The following is a 17,779-nucleotide window of genomic DNA, read 5'->3' as shown; positions in this document are numbered from 1 at the left end:
TTCTATTTTCATGTCCTTTAAAAATATAACACACATGTACACATACCACACACACACACACACACACACACACACACACATCTATACACAAGAAAATATGCAGTATTTGTATATTTGTCTTTCTCAATCTGGCTTATTTCACTTAATATGATACTGTCTACTTTCATCCATTTCTCTGAAACTGACAAATTTATTCTCATTTATGGCTGAAAAAAATTCTATCCTATATGTGTACCTTATTTTCTTTAACAGTTCATGTGTTGATAGGTTCTTTGGATGATTCAATATTTGTCTGCCACATTTATCTTCCTTTTAGAAATTCCATTCAAATCCACTGCCCCTTTTGTGTTTGTTTCTTGAAGTCAAGGTTTCCACGTTTGAGAAAGGAAGGCTATACATCATTTGAACCATGCCTTTAGACCTTTTTACTGTGTCCATTCTTGAAACAAGGTCTTACTTTTACTCCAGGTCAGCCTGAACCATGGTCTTTCTATTTATGCTTCCTGCTATAGTTGAGATGCAGACTTGCATTACCATGCCCAGCTTATTATTGATTGAGATGAGGTTTTGAGGTTTCTCAAAAGTGGCTGCCCTAATGGATGAATCTAGAGCGAATCATGTTGAGTGAGACAAGTCAAGACGTAAGGTACAAAAGGCGCATGGTATCCTTAATATGTGGCTATTAAATCCAAAGAGTACAAGAGCAAGGACTCAATAACTGCATACCCAAAGCTATGGATATGGTAATGGAAATATAAACATAACTATATAGACATAAAAACCTATGACTCTATTGACATGTTTTATTTCTTAAATTAATATGTTTCTATGACATACAAACCCTTAGCCTAATTTTGATTAAGTTCTAAATACTAAGTCCCGGTGATTGTAAATACATTCCCTCCTTGAACACTTGTTTGTTAAACTTGTCATTTAAAATAGGATGTAAAAATCAACATTAATAAATTCTTAAAAAAAAAGTGGCTGCCCTAAAACCATAGTTTTTTCAGTGGCAGCCTCCCAAGTTACTGGGGTGACATATGTCTGCTAATATATCTAGCCATTGGTTGAGCTTGGGCTCTCATGAACTTTTTCCCCCAAATTGCCCTTGAACCATGAACCTCCTGATTTCTGCCTCTGGAGGAACTAAATTATATATATGAATCACTACCAGTCAGCCCTTTGCCTGTTTTAAAATCAAATTCATAGACTATCTTTGTATTTTGTAATTTGTTCCTTTGCTATTCCCATTAACTTATTAAGCATCACATATCCAAATTAGATTTTCTCCTATAATAAACCATGCTATATTCTCTTGACTTTAAGGTTTTAAAAGATAGATGAAATTTAAAATAGTTTCCATTGCAAAATTAACTGAAACATAGCATTAATCAGCTTTTGGGATCAAATAATCTTGTCAAATATCCTGAAGAGGCATGGAATATACATATACATATACATATATATATATATATTATTCATGCTTGTAACATTTAACTAAGTACCAATATATTGCAGTAGTGGCCAGTGAAATCCGTTTGTTAAAAAGATACACATAAAAAGCAATCAGATGTGGCCAGGAGCTGGTGGCTAATGCCTATAATCTTAGGTACTCAGGAACTGAGATCTAAAGATCACAGTTGAAAGCCAGTCTAGGCAGGAAAATCCTTAAAACTTTTATCTCTAAGCTGGGCAGGGTGGCTCCTCCTGTAATCCTAGCTACTCTGGAGGCTGAGATCTGAGGATTGCTATTCAAAGCCAGCCAGGGCACTAAAGTCCATGAGACTCTTACCTCCAATTAACCACTAGAAACCCGGAATTGGCTTTGTGGCTCCAGGGGTGGGGCTGTCGCCTTGAGCTGAAGAGCTCAGGGACAGTGCCCAGGCCCGGGAGTTCAAGCCCCATGACCAAAACAAAACAAACAAAAGCTTTTATCTCTAATAAACTACCAAAAAAGCTGTGAGTGGAATTATGGCTCAAATGATAGAGTGCTAGTCTTGAGCAAAAGAAGCTCAGAGAGAGTGTTTAGGCCCTGAGTTCAAGTGTCAGGACTGCCAAAAAAAGAAAAAAAAAAGGCAATCTGATTTTGAGAGTCTGTAATTAGTGAAAGGGAATAAAAAAATGTCTATATATTAAAAAATTCAAGTTGATCTTTTCACTGTGTGCCATTAGGAACTATGAGGTCTTCCTTGCTAATTTTGCAATTGGCTCTGGATTTCTATATACTTTTCTCAACTTCCTTGTAGTTTCTCAGATCCTTAACGCAAACAGTTGTTCCCACTTAATCACTGTTTACTTTTTGTTCTCCATGCCTCATGTAAAATGCTGTAAAAAAGAAACTAATTTTCAAAGTGGTTTAGAATAAGAGTATCTCCATATTATCCTTTTTTATTGGCTTTATGATCTGTTTTTTTCCCTCATCTTTAAACCTTAATTTTCCTATTGATAAAGCCTCATGGGTTGTTATAAGGAGTATGTGAGGATAAACATGTAAAGTATTTCATGTATTCCTTAGTATAGTGTAAATATAGAACATTTCACCAATTACGACTAGTGACATTATTTATTGCTAGGCCTAGAGATAATTAGAGGAGATATTCTAATGCTTTTCATTTTACTTTCAGAATCATAATCTCAGATGTCCATCTATTTTCAATTCAATAAATATTTGTTTAACATTGTATTATTTGCTAAATATTAGACTTCAAGGATTATATACACTTTAAGTAAAATTAATAGTAAAGTTTAACTTTATGGGAAAATTGAAAATAATTATTAGCCATTTTCTGAGGTTATCTATTTACTACTTACTGCTGGCATTTTATTTTAATGTCCAGTGGACCTCATTTTTTCTTCTGGACACTTAGCCTTTGAATACCTATTTTATGATAGTTTTAGTACTTTAAAATAGTACCCTAACGATATCACTAATATCCTTCAGTGATACTACTTTAAAATAATATAAAATTATTTAATATATTAAGATGGTATCGTTAATATATAGTATACTTCATTGGTGTCCAGCTACAACTACTTTTCAATAAACATCTGCCAGAAGAGTTAATTTTAAAAAGAAATAATAAAATATTCAGGCTGAAGTTGTTAAAATATTGAGAAGCAAGCTAAAAATTTTGGAATTTAGTGAGTTTCTTGTAAATACAAGGTACTACTCTAACCATTGGCATTGCAGAGACTAATATAAAAATATAAGTTCCTCAGGGAACTTATACTCAAAGTACACTAGAATTCAAGTGAAAAGTAATGACATGAAAAGGTGTGGGGCCAGGAGTTTGGCCTAGTGGTAGAGTGCTTGCCTAGCATGCACAAAGACCCAGGTTCAGTTCCTTGGTACCACATACATAGAAAAAAAGCCAGAAATGGTGCTGAGATTCAAGTGTAGAGAAAGCCTTGAGAAAGTCCAAGGACGGGGCTCAGGCCCTGAGCTCAAGCCCAGGACTGGCAAAAGGAAAAAAAAAAAAAAAAGAAGAAGAAGAAAAGAAAAGATGTGTACTGGTGGTCCATTCCTGTAATTGTATGATTGTGATTTGAAACCAGCCTGGGCAGGAAAGTCTACCAGAAGTGGTACTGTGGCTCAAAATGGTAGAGCATTAGCCTTGATCACAAAAGTTGAAGGACAGTACCCAGACCCTGAGTTCAAGCCACAAGACTGGCACCAAAAACTGACTGTTAGTTAATTAATTAATAGTACATAATGAAGGCCATAGTAAATGGGAAAAAAAGCATGAATTCCGTATATATTAGTGAGATAGTAATTCTTGAACAATGAGAATCTTTTCACTGAGTAGATTACAAGAATTCAAGGGAAAGGTACATTATTTGGAGCTAATATTTTGCTAATGCAGGAAAGCTCATTTTTATTAACAATATTGTTTATTATAGCAACAAGTCTTGACCAATCTTCAGAGAATAGAGATATTAGGTATTTAAGGTTCGCTGAACATCTTTTTTATTTTTCTTCTCCTGTTAAGTAAGGGCAAAAACAATCTTAAATCAAACCTTGTAAGTATGTGATGTGTATCATATAAAAATCCATCAAATCTGATTCCTTTATGACAGTATAAATGTGACAGGAGTTAAGTATTTGCTCTGTTGATGGACCAGCAAGCTTACTTCTCTACTGCTTTCAGATTTCAGCCCACACACACACACACACACACACACACACACACACACACCCTTTTCTTTCTCACAAAGAACGACAGAGCTATTGACCAGAAGCCTAGAATTGCCCCCAAGTTCCGACCACCAGCTCAAATTCTTATGAAGTGGACTTGTAATATCCTTAATGTTGCTGTTGGCAGTGTGTTACTTATTCCATTATTGTCGATCAATGCAGTCGCCATGCGAGGTAGGGGGGAGGAGTGGAGGAAGAAAAGAAAGGAGGGATGAGAGCTTTCTATTCACTGATTTATCAACCTGCCTTTCCTTGCAGGAAATCTTCATAAAAGGGGCTGGGATGCTGTTGAAATTGCTAAAGCAGGAGGGGGTTAGGGACTTGCAGTTCTTAGGGGTGACTGAAAGGAAATTTGAATACCTTTCTCCACAGAACAAAACAAAATGCTGAGTTAGTTCTTTCACCTTTGTTTTTATTTGATGATATGCTTTACTTAACTGATTAGCTATTGTGCTGTCTGGTTATTTAGCTTAAGTGGCTTCCAGCGTAAGAACCTGTTTCTTTTTCGTTGAGTGTCTTTATTCTTCATTTTGCTGTGCTTTCTCCTGTTACTAAACACAAATCATTCAATTTCATTCTGCCCTTCGCTTTCTGGCTAAAGCTTAGCACCCAGAGACAAATCTCTTTTCCTTTCTTTTTTTTCCCACCCTCTTTTAACCCTCTTCTTTCCTTCCTTCCCCACCCCCACCGTTGTACTAGATTGATGTCAGAGAGTGGAGGGAGGATCACAATTTCTCTTTCATCATTACAGCCTAGTCTGCAGTTTAAGTGTTGGACCCCAAGAATTTAGTCTCTGTATCCTTCCCCCCACCACTTCATTATTCAGTATTTGTGCTCTGTATGGAAAAGTTTTCTGGCTGGAGAATGAGTCTCCTTTCTCCTGGTGATGTGTCGGAGTGGTTGGATAGTAGCACGGAAGAGGAGAAGAGCCTCCTGTCATTTCTGGGTACGGTAGGGCTTTCTTGTTCTTTTAACTGTTTATTGTCCAAACTTTTCTTACTTTGGAGAATAATATCCCAAATTCTCAAAATACACTTTGTATTTTTTAAAGTGGGGAGTGATTATGAAATATTTTTGAGTTGTTTGCATTTCAAGTTTGTTGCTGTCTATAGAAATAGTGCCATTATTACTGAAAAGAGACTTAACAGTTTGCCTTCTTTTAACAAAGAGTACAAGGTTCTCATGTAATCTGGCCAGCTGTTGGTGATATTTAGGTAACTTCTCCTAGTCAAAGTAGATTACTGTTTGATTCAATTCTCAATACAGTGATATTGAGACTTGTGTTAGAGTGGGAGTTGGCTTTTTGTGCATGAAAAAGCCAACATAAAGAATCAAGAAGTAGCTTCTATGCAAGGTGTGAAATATTTGTAATGCTTTTTCAGCATATAAAATAGGACATACGGACCAGCTATTACTTTAACTTAGCATTAACAGATGTTTTTTAATAAATTTCCAAGTAGCAATTGTTGATGATTGTAGGAAATTTAGGTTATAAACTTAATCATATCTAAACTAGTAAGAAAGCTTGACACTTACAAAAATAATCCTATTGTAAGTACTTCAGATCCTTAATACTTACTAGAATTTTTTGTAAATTTTGTTATATATATGTATATATCTTTTATATACTTCTATTTTAAATAGATAAGATTTAGGTGGTCTCCTAGTTAATTCCACATTAATATTCTCTAAGACCTATGAATTGCCTTCTGCCAGTTCAAAAGATACCTCTGTTATTGTTTAAACATCTTTCTTATAATTAGCCTAAATTTCTGTTCATTTTTATTTAATTCAACTTTGTTGGCTCTTTTAACATTTTATAAATTATTTCTTTTTTATGTAGTTTAGGTGTAAAGGGTTGTTTTAATCCCTCCTAATCAAGCCTTTTCTGATTTTGCACCTGAATAGATATTTTAAGGTGTTAAAATACTCTTGTTTATCATAGCCTCATTTATCTTGGGTATTTGGATGGCCTTAAGAAGTATGCATACATTTTGAGTCTTGGTTTCTTTGAAGCCAATCTCATTCTACTTGTTTCCCATTCCCCTCCTGTGACAGATGCATATATAGATGGAAATATAAGTTAGGAAAACATTAAAGAAGAAAAACAAATGCAAATGTCTAAGTAATATCATAACCTAGATCCTACTGCATCACAGAAAATGAAAGCAGATTCATCTCTAAACACTTTTTCCTAGCTCTTGAATATCTTTACAAACTCTAATTTTCTGGCATGAAATACTTCCACCTGTATTATCTCACTTTGTCTAAAAAGAATTTGATCAAGTAAATAGATGGGCAATTTTTAAAAAGTGGGGGGGTTACAGTGGTTCATGTGCTTTTGTCCACAAATGGAGGGATTTTTTTGTGTTGTTGGTTTTTTTCATATATTTTTATTGTAATTAATAGAAGGGTTACATTATATTCGCCAGATAGAAGGTGCATTAATTCACATACATTGATACCCTTTCTCATGTCTTGGTCCTCATTCCCCCCCACGCCCACCCCTCATCTTGATTTCCCCCCTTCCCTATCCAATTTCAAATAACCAAATACAAATATATCCAATTTTTTTATAGGGAATGGGGTTATTAGGAATTGCTTAGAAGAGATGTCAATTTCTATAATATCTTACATTGATTCCTAAGTAGTCAATTTCCAGTTATCTACCTAATTGAGAGAAGCCTTAGTATATGTAAAAGATGAAACATAAGTATGTGTGAGTCATGATTCTACTCAAAGACTATAAAGAAAAAGTTCAGTTGTTGTGAATAGACAACTTCATATCCTATTCTCTGCTGCAGAAAATATTACTTTTAGGATTGAAGCTCTCTTCAATTCCTAGGCAGTGGGCATCTGCATTTGTGAATGAACAAAAATTTAATAAGAACTAGAAGCAAAACTCTTAAGATGCAGTTTGTATTAGCTTAAGGATTAAGCTTCATCAAGGGTTTTTGTGAATATGTTGTTAATTAGTTACCATTAGTGAGAACTTGCTTTTTCCATTGAAGACACCAAGGGAAAAGAAATCAAGTAGTTAAATTTGCTTTAGGATAAATATAAAAAGAAACCATGCCATGTCAAGGAACCTGTCAAACTCAGCTTAACTTTTTAAAAAAAAATTTTGCCAAAGGAATTTGAAGCCAAATTTCCCTCTAAAAGGAAGCACAAGAAAAATTCTTTGTACTGGTTAATCTCTACTTCATTTCTGGATAATAACCACTTTCCTCAAGATCAGACTCTGTTATTAATTTGACACTGCTGGTTTGGTGAAAGTTCACAAAATCATATCATGTTCATTATTTTACTCAACATCCGTGGTTTCTTCATCACCTATCATTTTAAGTTAAGAACTTACTGTGAAACTTATTCTGGCTCTCCCACCTGACATTCCACTAATCCTTTGGGGCCTGGTGTGTGGCCTAGCAATAGAGTGCTTGGGAAGACTCCAAAAATTGAATTGATTTTCTATCTCTTTAACAAACATTTCCCTTTCCTGCCATCAGACATGCTGTTTTTCCTATCAGCAGTGCCCACACTCAGGTTTCCAATATTCTAACCCTGCTTCAGATTTTGCTCCCAAACACAAAGAATGCTGAGGACATTAATAGGTACTGCTGTTGGATACAAAGAGTTATAAAGTTTCTATGAGAAACAAAGTTTGGCTGGGGATAAAACATGAACTAAATAAAAGTTACTGAGAAGAATTAAATGATAAAGTGAGATAGCTACAGAGAAAATAAAGAAGTACTTAATTGTGAAATTATATTTTCAAGTGAAAAATGCTTTGAGAGTTGGAAGAAGGGAGACCTCATTTCTGATTAAAAACAATGTTGTTTGCCTTACAAAGATATGATTCAATGTGAATGTCAAACAATAGCTAGATTTTCATGAAATGGTGGTTTTTTTCCTGTGTGAAAGTAGTGTCATGATGAGTATTAAATTATTTTCAGATTCAATGAGTAAACTGATTTAAAGAATGGAGACTATGTGAAGAAGTAATGAGGGATTACAGTTGAAGGGTATTTGGGGTGTTACTGTAAAGGCACAGGTGGCTCACACCTGTAATCCTTATACCCAAAGTCTTAAAGCCAGACCAGGAAGAAAAGTCCACAAGAGTCTTATCTCCAATTAACCACAAAAAGCTTAAAGTTGAGCTATGCCTCCAGTGGTAGAGCACTAGCCTTGAGCACAAAAACTCTAAGACAGTACCCAGGCTCAGAGTTCAAGCCCCAAGAGAAGCAAAAAAAAAAAAGAAAGAAAGAAAGAAAAGAAAAGAAAAGAAAAGGAAAGAAAGAAAAGAAAAGAAAAGAAAAACAAAACTAACAAAATTATTATTTTTGGTATGATTGAGTAAATATTCTGAGATTATTGACTTAAGTACAATACCATATTACTATAACAAAAACTTTAAATGAGTCAACTCTCAAGAAGGAAAGAAAAAAAAAACTAAAAGTATAACTCTCCTGGGAACCTATGCCAAATCTTAAAATTACAGGAAGTTAAGTTTCAGTGCCTAATAAAGTAACTCATGGCCAAGGCTCCAAGCAAAGTGTAGAATTAGAACTGGAAGTCTTACCCATTCTTTCTCCTAGGACTGCATCTTTGAATGAGTTACACCTTCAATGAAAGTGAAAATAAGTAAAGAAAAATCTGTTCACTGACAAAAATAGACAAATTTATCTAAGCTTAAGCTGGTAGGGTTGGTAGGAGGAAAAGTATCTCCTGGAAATTCATAAACGATTCTTATCAGAAATGTTTGCAAAATAGTGGATAGGAATGATATATCAGAAGTAGGAAAGGGACCATTGGAATTGAAATATTTTAAGATTATTAAATAATTCAAGAGAAAAATAGAAATGAATAGCTTTAAATTGTGTTTAAACTGTAAAGAACACCTGCTAAAAGAATGAAAGTAGACTTTCTAATTTCAAAAGCAGCAAGAATAAAATGAGTATCTTAATACCTGACCAATCTGAGGGAAAAAAATAATAAAATCGGGAAAAACCACAAATAAAATGTGTGTGTGTGTGTGTGTGTGTGTGTGTGTGTGTGTGTGTGTCTGTGTCTGTGTCTGTGTCTGTGTCTGTGTATCAGAAACCATAAGACTTTCAGACTGGATTCTTTTTTTGGTCAGTCATGGGGCTTGAACTCGGCCTGGGCACTGTCCCTGAGCTCTTCAGCTCAAGGCTACAGCCCTACCCCCTTGAGCTACAGTCCCACTTCTGGTTTTCTAGTAGTTAATTAGAGATAAGCGTCTCTAATTCCCTGGCTGATCCTCAGATCGTGGCCTCCTGAGTATGAGGAATACAGGTGTGAGCCACCTCGCTGGCTCTGGATTTTGTTTTTTATATAATTTTTATTTTTAGTGTGTATGTGGTACCAAGGAATCACACCCGGGTCTTCATGCATGCTAGGCAAACACTCTATCACTAGGCCAGACTCCCGGCCCTGGATTTTGTTTTTTAATGTGTTAGTGAAAGCAGGCATCAGTGACTTATGCCAATAGTCCTAGCTACTCAGGAAGCCAAGGTCTGAGGATTATGGTTCAAAGCCAACCCTGGAAAGAAACTCCATGAGACTGTTATCTCCCTTTAACCAGCAAAAAGCCACAAGTGCAGCTGTGACTTAATTGGTAGAGCACTAGTCTTGAACAAAACAGCTCAGAGACAGCCTCAGTTCAAGTTCCAGGACTGGCATTACCCCCCTCCCACTCACCTTTACCCCTCCACTCCACCCCACCCCCACCAATTAAAAAAAAAAGCATTAGGGAGAGATATCTAATCACAAGGAACAAGGAAAGTAAGTGCTGGGGATAAAATTCATCAGACGAATGAATACTAATAGAAAAGAAAACTGATAAAACCATGAAGATGAGATAAAGTGAGACTATCGAAAACATTAGTAGGAATAAAGTAAGTTTTTAATAAAGCATAAGGGGCTGGGAGCATGGCCTAGTGGTAGAGTACTTGCCTAGCATGCATGAAGCTCTGGGCTCAATTCCTCAGTACCACATACACAGAAAAAGGAGAAAGTGGTCCTGTGGCTCAAGTGGGAGAGCGCTAGTCTTGAAAATGCCCAAGGGCAGTGCCCAGGCCCTGCGCCCAAGCCCAAGGACTGACAAGAAAACGAATCATTATTAATAATAATAATAATAGTAATGAAAGCGTAAGAGGTGCTCAACAGGATAAACTCATTTTTCATTTTATATGGGAAAATTGGTAGAAATACTTTTAGTAATTGATAATTCTATACAATCTTATCTATTGAAATTAATAAACATATAGAAGATACATTTTTCAAACCCACATTAAGCTTGAAATAGTGGACATTAGACTCTTGGTTCCAACAATTAGTAATCTTCTCAAGCAAATATGAAATGTTTATAGAAACTGGTAGTAGACAAACTCCAGTCATAAAAATTGTCTTTTCTGGTAGATGAACTAAGTTAGAAATTAACAATAGAAAATTACTTTAAAGCCTTTATTTTGGTAGTTTTAAAAGTTATAAATAACTCAAAGAAGAAAACATAATGAATATTACGGTTACTTAGAATGATACTGAAAATAATGTGTACCAAGACTCGTGGGTTTGTTAAAATAATTTTAAGTGCAATTTATATTCTATTTGAGAAGGGAAAGATTTAAAATGAATGAGCTATTCACTTAATTTACACTAATCACTCTCATTTTACTAAATACTATCACTATGAGGACTTCTGCCACTCACAGGATTTTTTACCAAAATAATTTATTTTTCAACAAATAATTACAAGCAACCCCAGCCAGCCTACTTATAGCAATAATAGCACTGCTAAATTTATATTTCTACATAGAACTAATTTGTTCAACTTCTTTAAGTCTAATTCCTGGAAGAATAAACACAAAGAAATTTATAACAAAGGCATGATCAGATGATTAAAAATTGAAAAACAAATGAACAGAATCAATAAACCCAAGAATTGTTTCTTTTTTTCTGACAGTATTAGTATTTGAAACAAGAGTCTCAAAATGCCAGGCAAGCATTCTTCCATTTATGTTATACCACTGCCTCTTTTATTTCAATTTTTTATTAAAGTCTCCTTTTTTCTTCTACAATCCTCTTGTTTACCCCTCCTATATATCTGACATTTTACTGGCCTTCAATCATCTAATTTCCACCTCCCAATTAGCTAAGAATTGTTCTTTTAAAACTCTAATGAAAATAAGTAAAAGTGTCAGGATGTGAACAGTAGAGCATAAATAATGACAGAACTGAAAAAAGGAAACAGTTACTAAAAATTAAAGACTTGATGAAACGAAGACAAAGGGTGAACCAATGAAACAGTGTTACATACAAGACAGTATGTTGGAAATGAACTCTATAACTTGGGGAGGTGGTTGGGAGAGGGAAAGTGAGGAGAGTAATAGTCTCCAACAGGAAATATACTCACTACCTTACATATTTAACTAACCTTTTTATACATCACTCTGACAATACAATGAAAGAAAAATAAATGGACCTTATCATAAACAATTTTTAGTAATTGATAATTATGATAATTGTATATACACATCTTTATATATAAACATAAACTCTAAGATAAGGAAACAAATTTTCTTCTTAAGTTTTTTTATTTCCTGATGATTCTGTTTTTATTCATGATGTATTCATGTATATGTCTTTAGGAGTGGAGGGATGGTGCAGAACCCAGAGTAAAAGGTTGGAAAAAGTGCAGTGTTGGAGCTCACGGAACTCTGATGAAAGTGAACTGTACAACTCATGGGTAGAGACAAGAGGGAGGGATTGGGAGAGAGTGAGGGAAGGGAAGACACTGCATGTGAGGAAATGTACTCATTATTTGACTCATGTCATTGTGATCTCTGTACATCACCTTTAAAATACTGAGTAAATTTTTTAAAATTACTATGGAAAGTAATATTTGTAATTATATAGTAAAAATTATTGGCTCAATTATAGAAAAAGTTTAACTGTCTTAGAACATATCTGTACTTTAGACTCAATATTGGGAAACATATTAATAGTCAAGCATATAGAACTAAGTCAATTTAAGAAAAAAGTTGAGATGTAAAACCTATCAGAAGAAATCTAAAATGATTCATCAGAGGGAAGCTAGGAGACCAGGCATGGTGGTACACATTGATAATCCTGGCACTTGGGTGGCAAAACAGGAAAATCCCATATTGGAAGCCAACCTGGGCTACTACATAGTGAGGACCTACCTACCTGTCCAGGGCAGCCCAATACAAAGCCAAATGAAGATATAAAGTTAAAAATTCTTACAATTGTTAGCTTTTTCTGTTTTATTTCTTTTGAGAACCTTATAAAAAATATCTAAAACTAAAAAAAATCTTACAAATAACTTGGCTGAAGTGCTCAAAATAAGTCATTTTAGATCAGTCAATGCTTTGTTTGAGATTGTCCTTTACAAAATTAGAGTTTAATGCTTTTGAATTTGTATAAATACTTGTATCCTCCTTTATGTATATTGAATATTACATTAGGATTATTAAAGGGTATGTTATTTTTTAAAGCCTCTGTCAGTTGTTTTATTCAGCAATAAGTACTAAATTTTCTTGGTAACTTGTTTTTCTGTTTTTTTTTCATTTTTTTCACCTATATATTTCATTATTAAATAAGTAACTTCTTTCTTTACCCCACTGCCTCATTTCTGTGTATTTCTTGGCTAGGATATTCTTATCAGCATCAGTACTCCAAGAGTGAATTTTTCCAGATGAGCTTTATTGGCTTGTAATTAACTTTCAACAAGAATGACTTAATTTTTTTAAAAAATAGGAATAATTGTATACATATTGCTACAGTTCTTCAACTTGTTTTTGAAAAGAAATAAAACTGAAGTCTCCTTGATTACATTTATTGTTTTCCTCTATTACAGCCCATGCATTACACAAAACAAACAAAAAAGATACTTGTTTGAGTCTGTCTCTTACCTGCTAACCAAACACAGGCAGAATTCTTGGACATCTTCTTTCCTTGTTTATAAAATGAGGGTAATTCCAGCTCAAAGGGATTTTTATGTGAATTAAGGAAAGAACTTAAAAAATATGTAGCTTGTAATAAGTAGTGATTTGATGTTACAGTTATTAGATTAGTGTTATTATTTAAAAGACTGGTTGTTAACACCATACCAGAGACATGTTTTATATCTGAACCTTAACATCTATGAATTGTGTTCTTATTTAGCCTTTTCAATCGAGAGTGTTATTTGCACTAATGCTGTTCTTTGCCATCTCATCCGGAAATGTCCTACTGAAAATGATAAGGTCTATGAAGGAAAGTGGGAGAATGATGTGGGGGCATGGTTAAAAATGTTGGATAAGCAATGTACTCACTATCTCACATATGCAACTCTTAACACCTCTATACATAACCCTGACAATAAAATTAAATTAGAAAAAAAACTTTTTTTCATATATTTTTATTGTAATTAATAGAAGGGTTACATTACATTTGCCAGATGGAAGGTGCATTACTTCACATACATTGATACCCTTTCTCATGTCTTGGTCCCCATTTCCCTCCCCCCACCCCCACCCTTATCTTGTTTTCCTCCTTTCCTATCCAATTTCAAATAATCAAATACGCATATGTCCAATATATCAGATAACAAAGTGAAATACTGTAACAATATGAGATAACCAAGGGACAGCAAAAGAGATGAAAGATAACATAGTACATTAAGGATAACAATCACTCATTATATGGCTTTTGTTTCTATATCCTAGAGGTCCTTTCATTTAGCGTCATACTGTATGGCCTTATGTATCTAGGTTTTGTTCTATTGCAAATCTCTGCTAGAAGAGCCCAAGGTTTCTACTGATTATGACAAATGAGGGAAACCATTGAGCCTAAGTTCCTTTGAGTCTGGCTTACTTCACTTAATATGATTTTTTCTGTCTTTCCATTTCCTTACAAATGGGGAGATGTCGTTCTTTCTGACAGCAGCATAGAATTCCATTGTGTATAAATACCACATCTTGTTGATCCACTCATCAACTTAAAAAAGAGCTGTGATACGATGAGCTAGAGCATTTGGATAACCTAAAGGAATTAGCAGTTTGGCAAATAACATCCTTTAGTTCATCCAGTTGTCTATAGAGAATGAAGCTAGAAATGGAACTTAATTATTTTATGTTTTATGGAACTAATTTTTATTTTTTAGCCACACTCTTGTATTTTATTCATTTAACAAATATTTTAAGCACCTGTCAAATGCCACATACTGGGAGAGAAGACGCATCTGTGATTTAAAAAAATATTCTACTTCTAGACAAAAAGCAAACATATTTTTATATAAAACTTCAGCAAATGCAGAAAGAAGAAAATGTTAATTCAGAATTCACTATCTCCCAAAATCTGCTCCTCAGAGTTCTCCTATACATTATTTTTAGTTTCCTTGTAAGAGGTCAGGAGGCAGAGATTCAGAGGATCACAATTTCAGGCAGTCTGGAAGAAACCCCTAGAAACCCCCACCTCAACAGAAAAGACTGGGCTGTACAGCAGGAAGTATGAATAAAAGTATCTTGGTCTAGGCTGACCCAGGCAAAAAGCAAGACTCTATCCTGTCCTATCAGAAAGAGAGCAAAAAAGGGCTGGAGGTGCTGGGGGGCGGGGGGGGAGGGATCAAATGGGTAGAATACTTACCCACTTGAATTCAGACCTTCAGACTCCAGTACTGCCTTAAAAACACACAGGCAGGTGTCTGTGCGCACATACACACACACACACACACACACACACACACGCTGATCAGGAATTTTTTTTAACATTGAGTATGCACTGAAAGTCATGAAAACGCGACTAAATTCTAAGGAAGAGATTGAACAGACACCTTGAATCCTTAGTTTTCTAGTTGTCAATTTCTTTGTCATGCCTTTCAAAGAAAGCACACTGACATATAGGAAAATGTGTATACTGAGAAAATGGCAGTCATTATAATACAACTACACTTTAAATTAGAGACCCTCTTTTTTTAAGTTAATTTTGTATCAAAGCACATAAGTTCTTTAATCCAGTCTTCATCTCTGATTGGTTTGAATAACCCAATTAAGTTTTGAAGAGTAAGACGAGAAAAGGGTAGAGCTTTAACAGAATCATATAGATGGTTGGTAGAGGTTGATAGAGGGTTAAGAAAAAGCACCGAGATATTTTTTTGATGTTTTGCACTGCATCCCCCAGTGTGGAACTGTGTTGTAAGTTACCTCTTCTCATTGTAACTTGCCATCCCTCCGTTTATACCCAGTGACAAAGGAAATAAAGAGAAGAATATTAAAAATTGATTAGGCTTGGGGCCGGGAGTTTGGCCTACTGGTAGAGTGCTTGCCTAGGGTGCACGAACACCCGGGTTCCATTCCTCCATACCACATACATAGAAAAAAGCTGGAAGTGGTGCTGAGGCTCAGGTGGTAGAGCTCTAGCCTTGAGAAAGTCCAAGGACAGTGCTCAGTCAAGCCCAAGACTGGCAAAATAAGTAAATAAATAAATAGGCTTTACGTATGTTAAACCTTTAACTCTTTTTTGCCTTTCAATCTAAAAGTGGCAAATAGTTTTTAGGATAAGAAAATGAGTGAAACCATTTCAGACCTCCATCAACTGAAATTATGTTGTATTATCTCTTCTGTCTTGGAAAGTAGGCATATTTTTAAATGATTGTAATTCATTATAATGATGAAAACCACACTAATTTTACAGCAGATAGAAACAAAATAGCAGTATGTAGCATGAATTGGGATAGAGAAGGTAGCTATTTAATTTTGGCCTAGTGAGTATAGATTCTCAAGTCAGCAGAAATGTAGCTTTAAGAGCATAGTAGCCACTTCTTTTATGCTTAAATATTTAAAGCTAATTGTAGCAGGAAATTCCTGGCTTGTTGTGTCACATCCGTAATTCCAGCACTCAGGAGACTGAGGCAGGAGAAGTACAAGTTGGAGGCTAGCCTCAACTAACAGCAAGACTCATCTCATGATAGATAGATAGATGGACAGACAGACAGACAGACAGACAAATCAATCTGTAGCAGACCAGCTCACACTGCAAGCTTGCCTGTAACTAAGCCAGTAGATTTTCCTCCAGTTCTGCTCTTGTAGAAGCTGCTACTTTTGTCTAGTAAATAAATATTGGTTTTACAGGTGAACATTCTGAGAAATAAACTCTATATATTTTAAAATCTTATTCTATGTCAAGATAAATTTCCTTTATTCAGGGTTGAGAAATCGACATAACATAACATATTTCTTTTCACTAGTTAATTTTGCTTCATTTTCTTTGATGCTTCTCTTTACTGACAGTTGTTTAGTTTCAAGAATAATTTCTTCTTTCTGAACTCAGTACCAGCTTTTAAGCTACAATAAAGTTGTGGGGTTCTTTTTTAATGCTATAGAAAGAGAATCTTAAGAAAAAAATAGTTCAACAAATGACTATATTATTGGAATTTGAAATGTAACTGCTCATTTTAACCAGTATAATTCCAAATAGTTAAAACATTGAAATATATTTACTTAATGAATTCTTATGGATGAATCCTAAAATCAGACCTTTGGAGAAAAATAAAGTGAGGAAATGAGTTTCATTTTTTTAACCTTAACTAGAAAACTATACATTGAAAAACTATTTACTAGATCATTTTTTCTTGCATAATGAAGTTAATTTTTCATGTAGGTTAGTTTCATGGTCTGTTACCCTAAGGTTAAAATATGTCGTATTTTGATATTCACTCCCTTATGTCTTAATTTGACAAAAGAAGTTATTAAACCTTTATAAATAATTATCAGAGAGATGATGAGATTTTCTTCTGCCTTCTCCAGCAGCTCTCCTGCATCTTCATGTCCCCACATTATAGAATTCCCTTACTTGGATAATTACAGTAAAGTCATTTTGTTAAAATCTGAAATACTTGCTGTTCAGTGTGTTCTGACAAGCTGATTTGCTTAAATTCCTTTGTGACATAATGATTCTGAGCTAATTATACTGCCATTTTTTCAGAGATGTGCTTTAGAAGTCATATATGCCTAATTCTGACAATGGCTTTGTATATTAAAGCATCATTTACCTACTGATAGTTAAAAAGAGGTTGACTTATACTCATTGTCATAATTTTAAAATACAATTATAGCATGGAACTCTGGCACTGCAGACAGAAGTCAAGAGGTTGTGGACTTCTCAGTTATTAGGAATGTTGCAGTTTGGCTTATATCTTATGGTCAAGCTGTCACAGAAGATATGTTTAGTCATGGAAAAGAATACCAGTGTCCTGCTAGTAAATAGTAATAGAGTAAGCACTTTCCCATTGGGTTTTCTTAGGAGGCATTGATTTGTGTGCATTACTGAGTCTGAATAAAATGGTGTCCTTTTAGCACTAGTAAGATATTAATTTCGGCAAATGTTTTTCTTGCTGCATGTTAGTGTAATACAGTGAACTCTTGTGCAACTGAGGGGATACAGTGGTTGGATGCATGTTAATAACCTAAAAGTAACTAATGAGGATGTGCAGTCGGACGATTGATTGAATGAATAGCTGCAGCCCTGTGTTTCTTTCTCACTTGCTCTCTCTGCAAGCTGTAGTGC

The 17,779-nt window shown here is 34.7% G+C and overlaps 1 protein-coding gene across 9 annotated transcripts in view; it reads left to right on the top strand.

Moving 5' to 3' along the window:
- Rasal2 (RAS protein activator like 2) overlaps nt 1-17,779 on the top strand; it is a 261,335-nt gene that overhangs the window by 151,598 nt on the left and 91,958 nt on the right. The gene's annotated exons all lie outside the window — the stretch shown is intronic.

This window comes from Megascapheus bottae, chromosome 10 (assembly GCF_031878675.1).
Source record: "Megascapheus bottae isolate mThoBot1 chromosome 10, mThoBot2.hap1, whole genome shotgun sequence".
In the NCBI taxonomy this organism is placed as follows: domain Eukaryota; kingdom Metazoa; phylum Chordata; class Mammalia; order Rodentia; family Geomyidae; genus Megascapheus; species Megascapheus bottae.
This window is presented reverse-complemented; position numbering and strand designations above follow the sequence as displayed.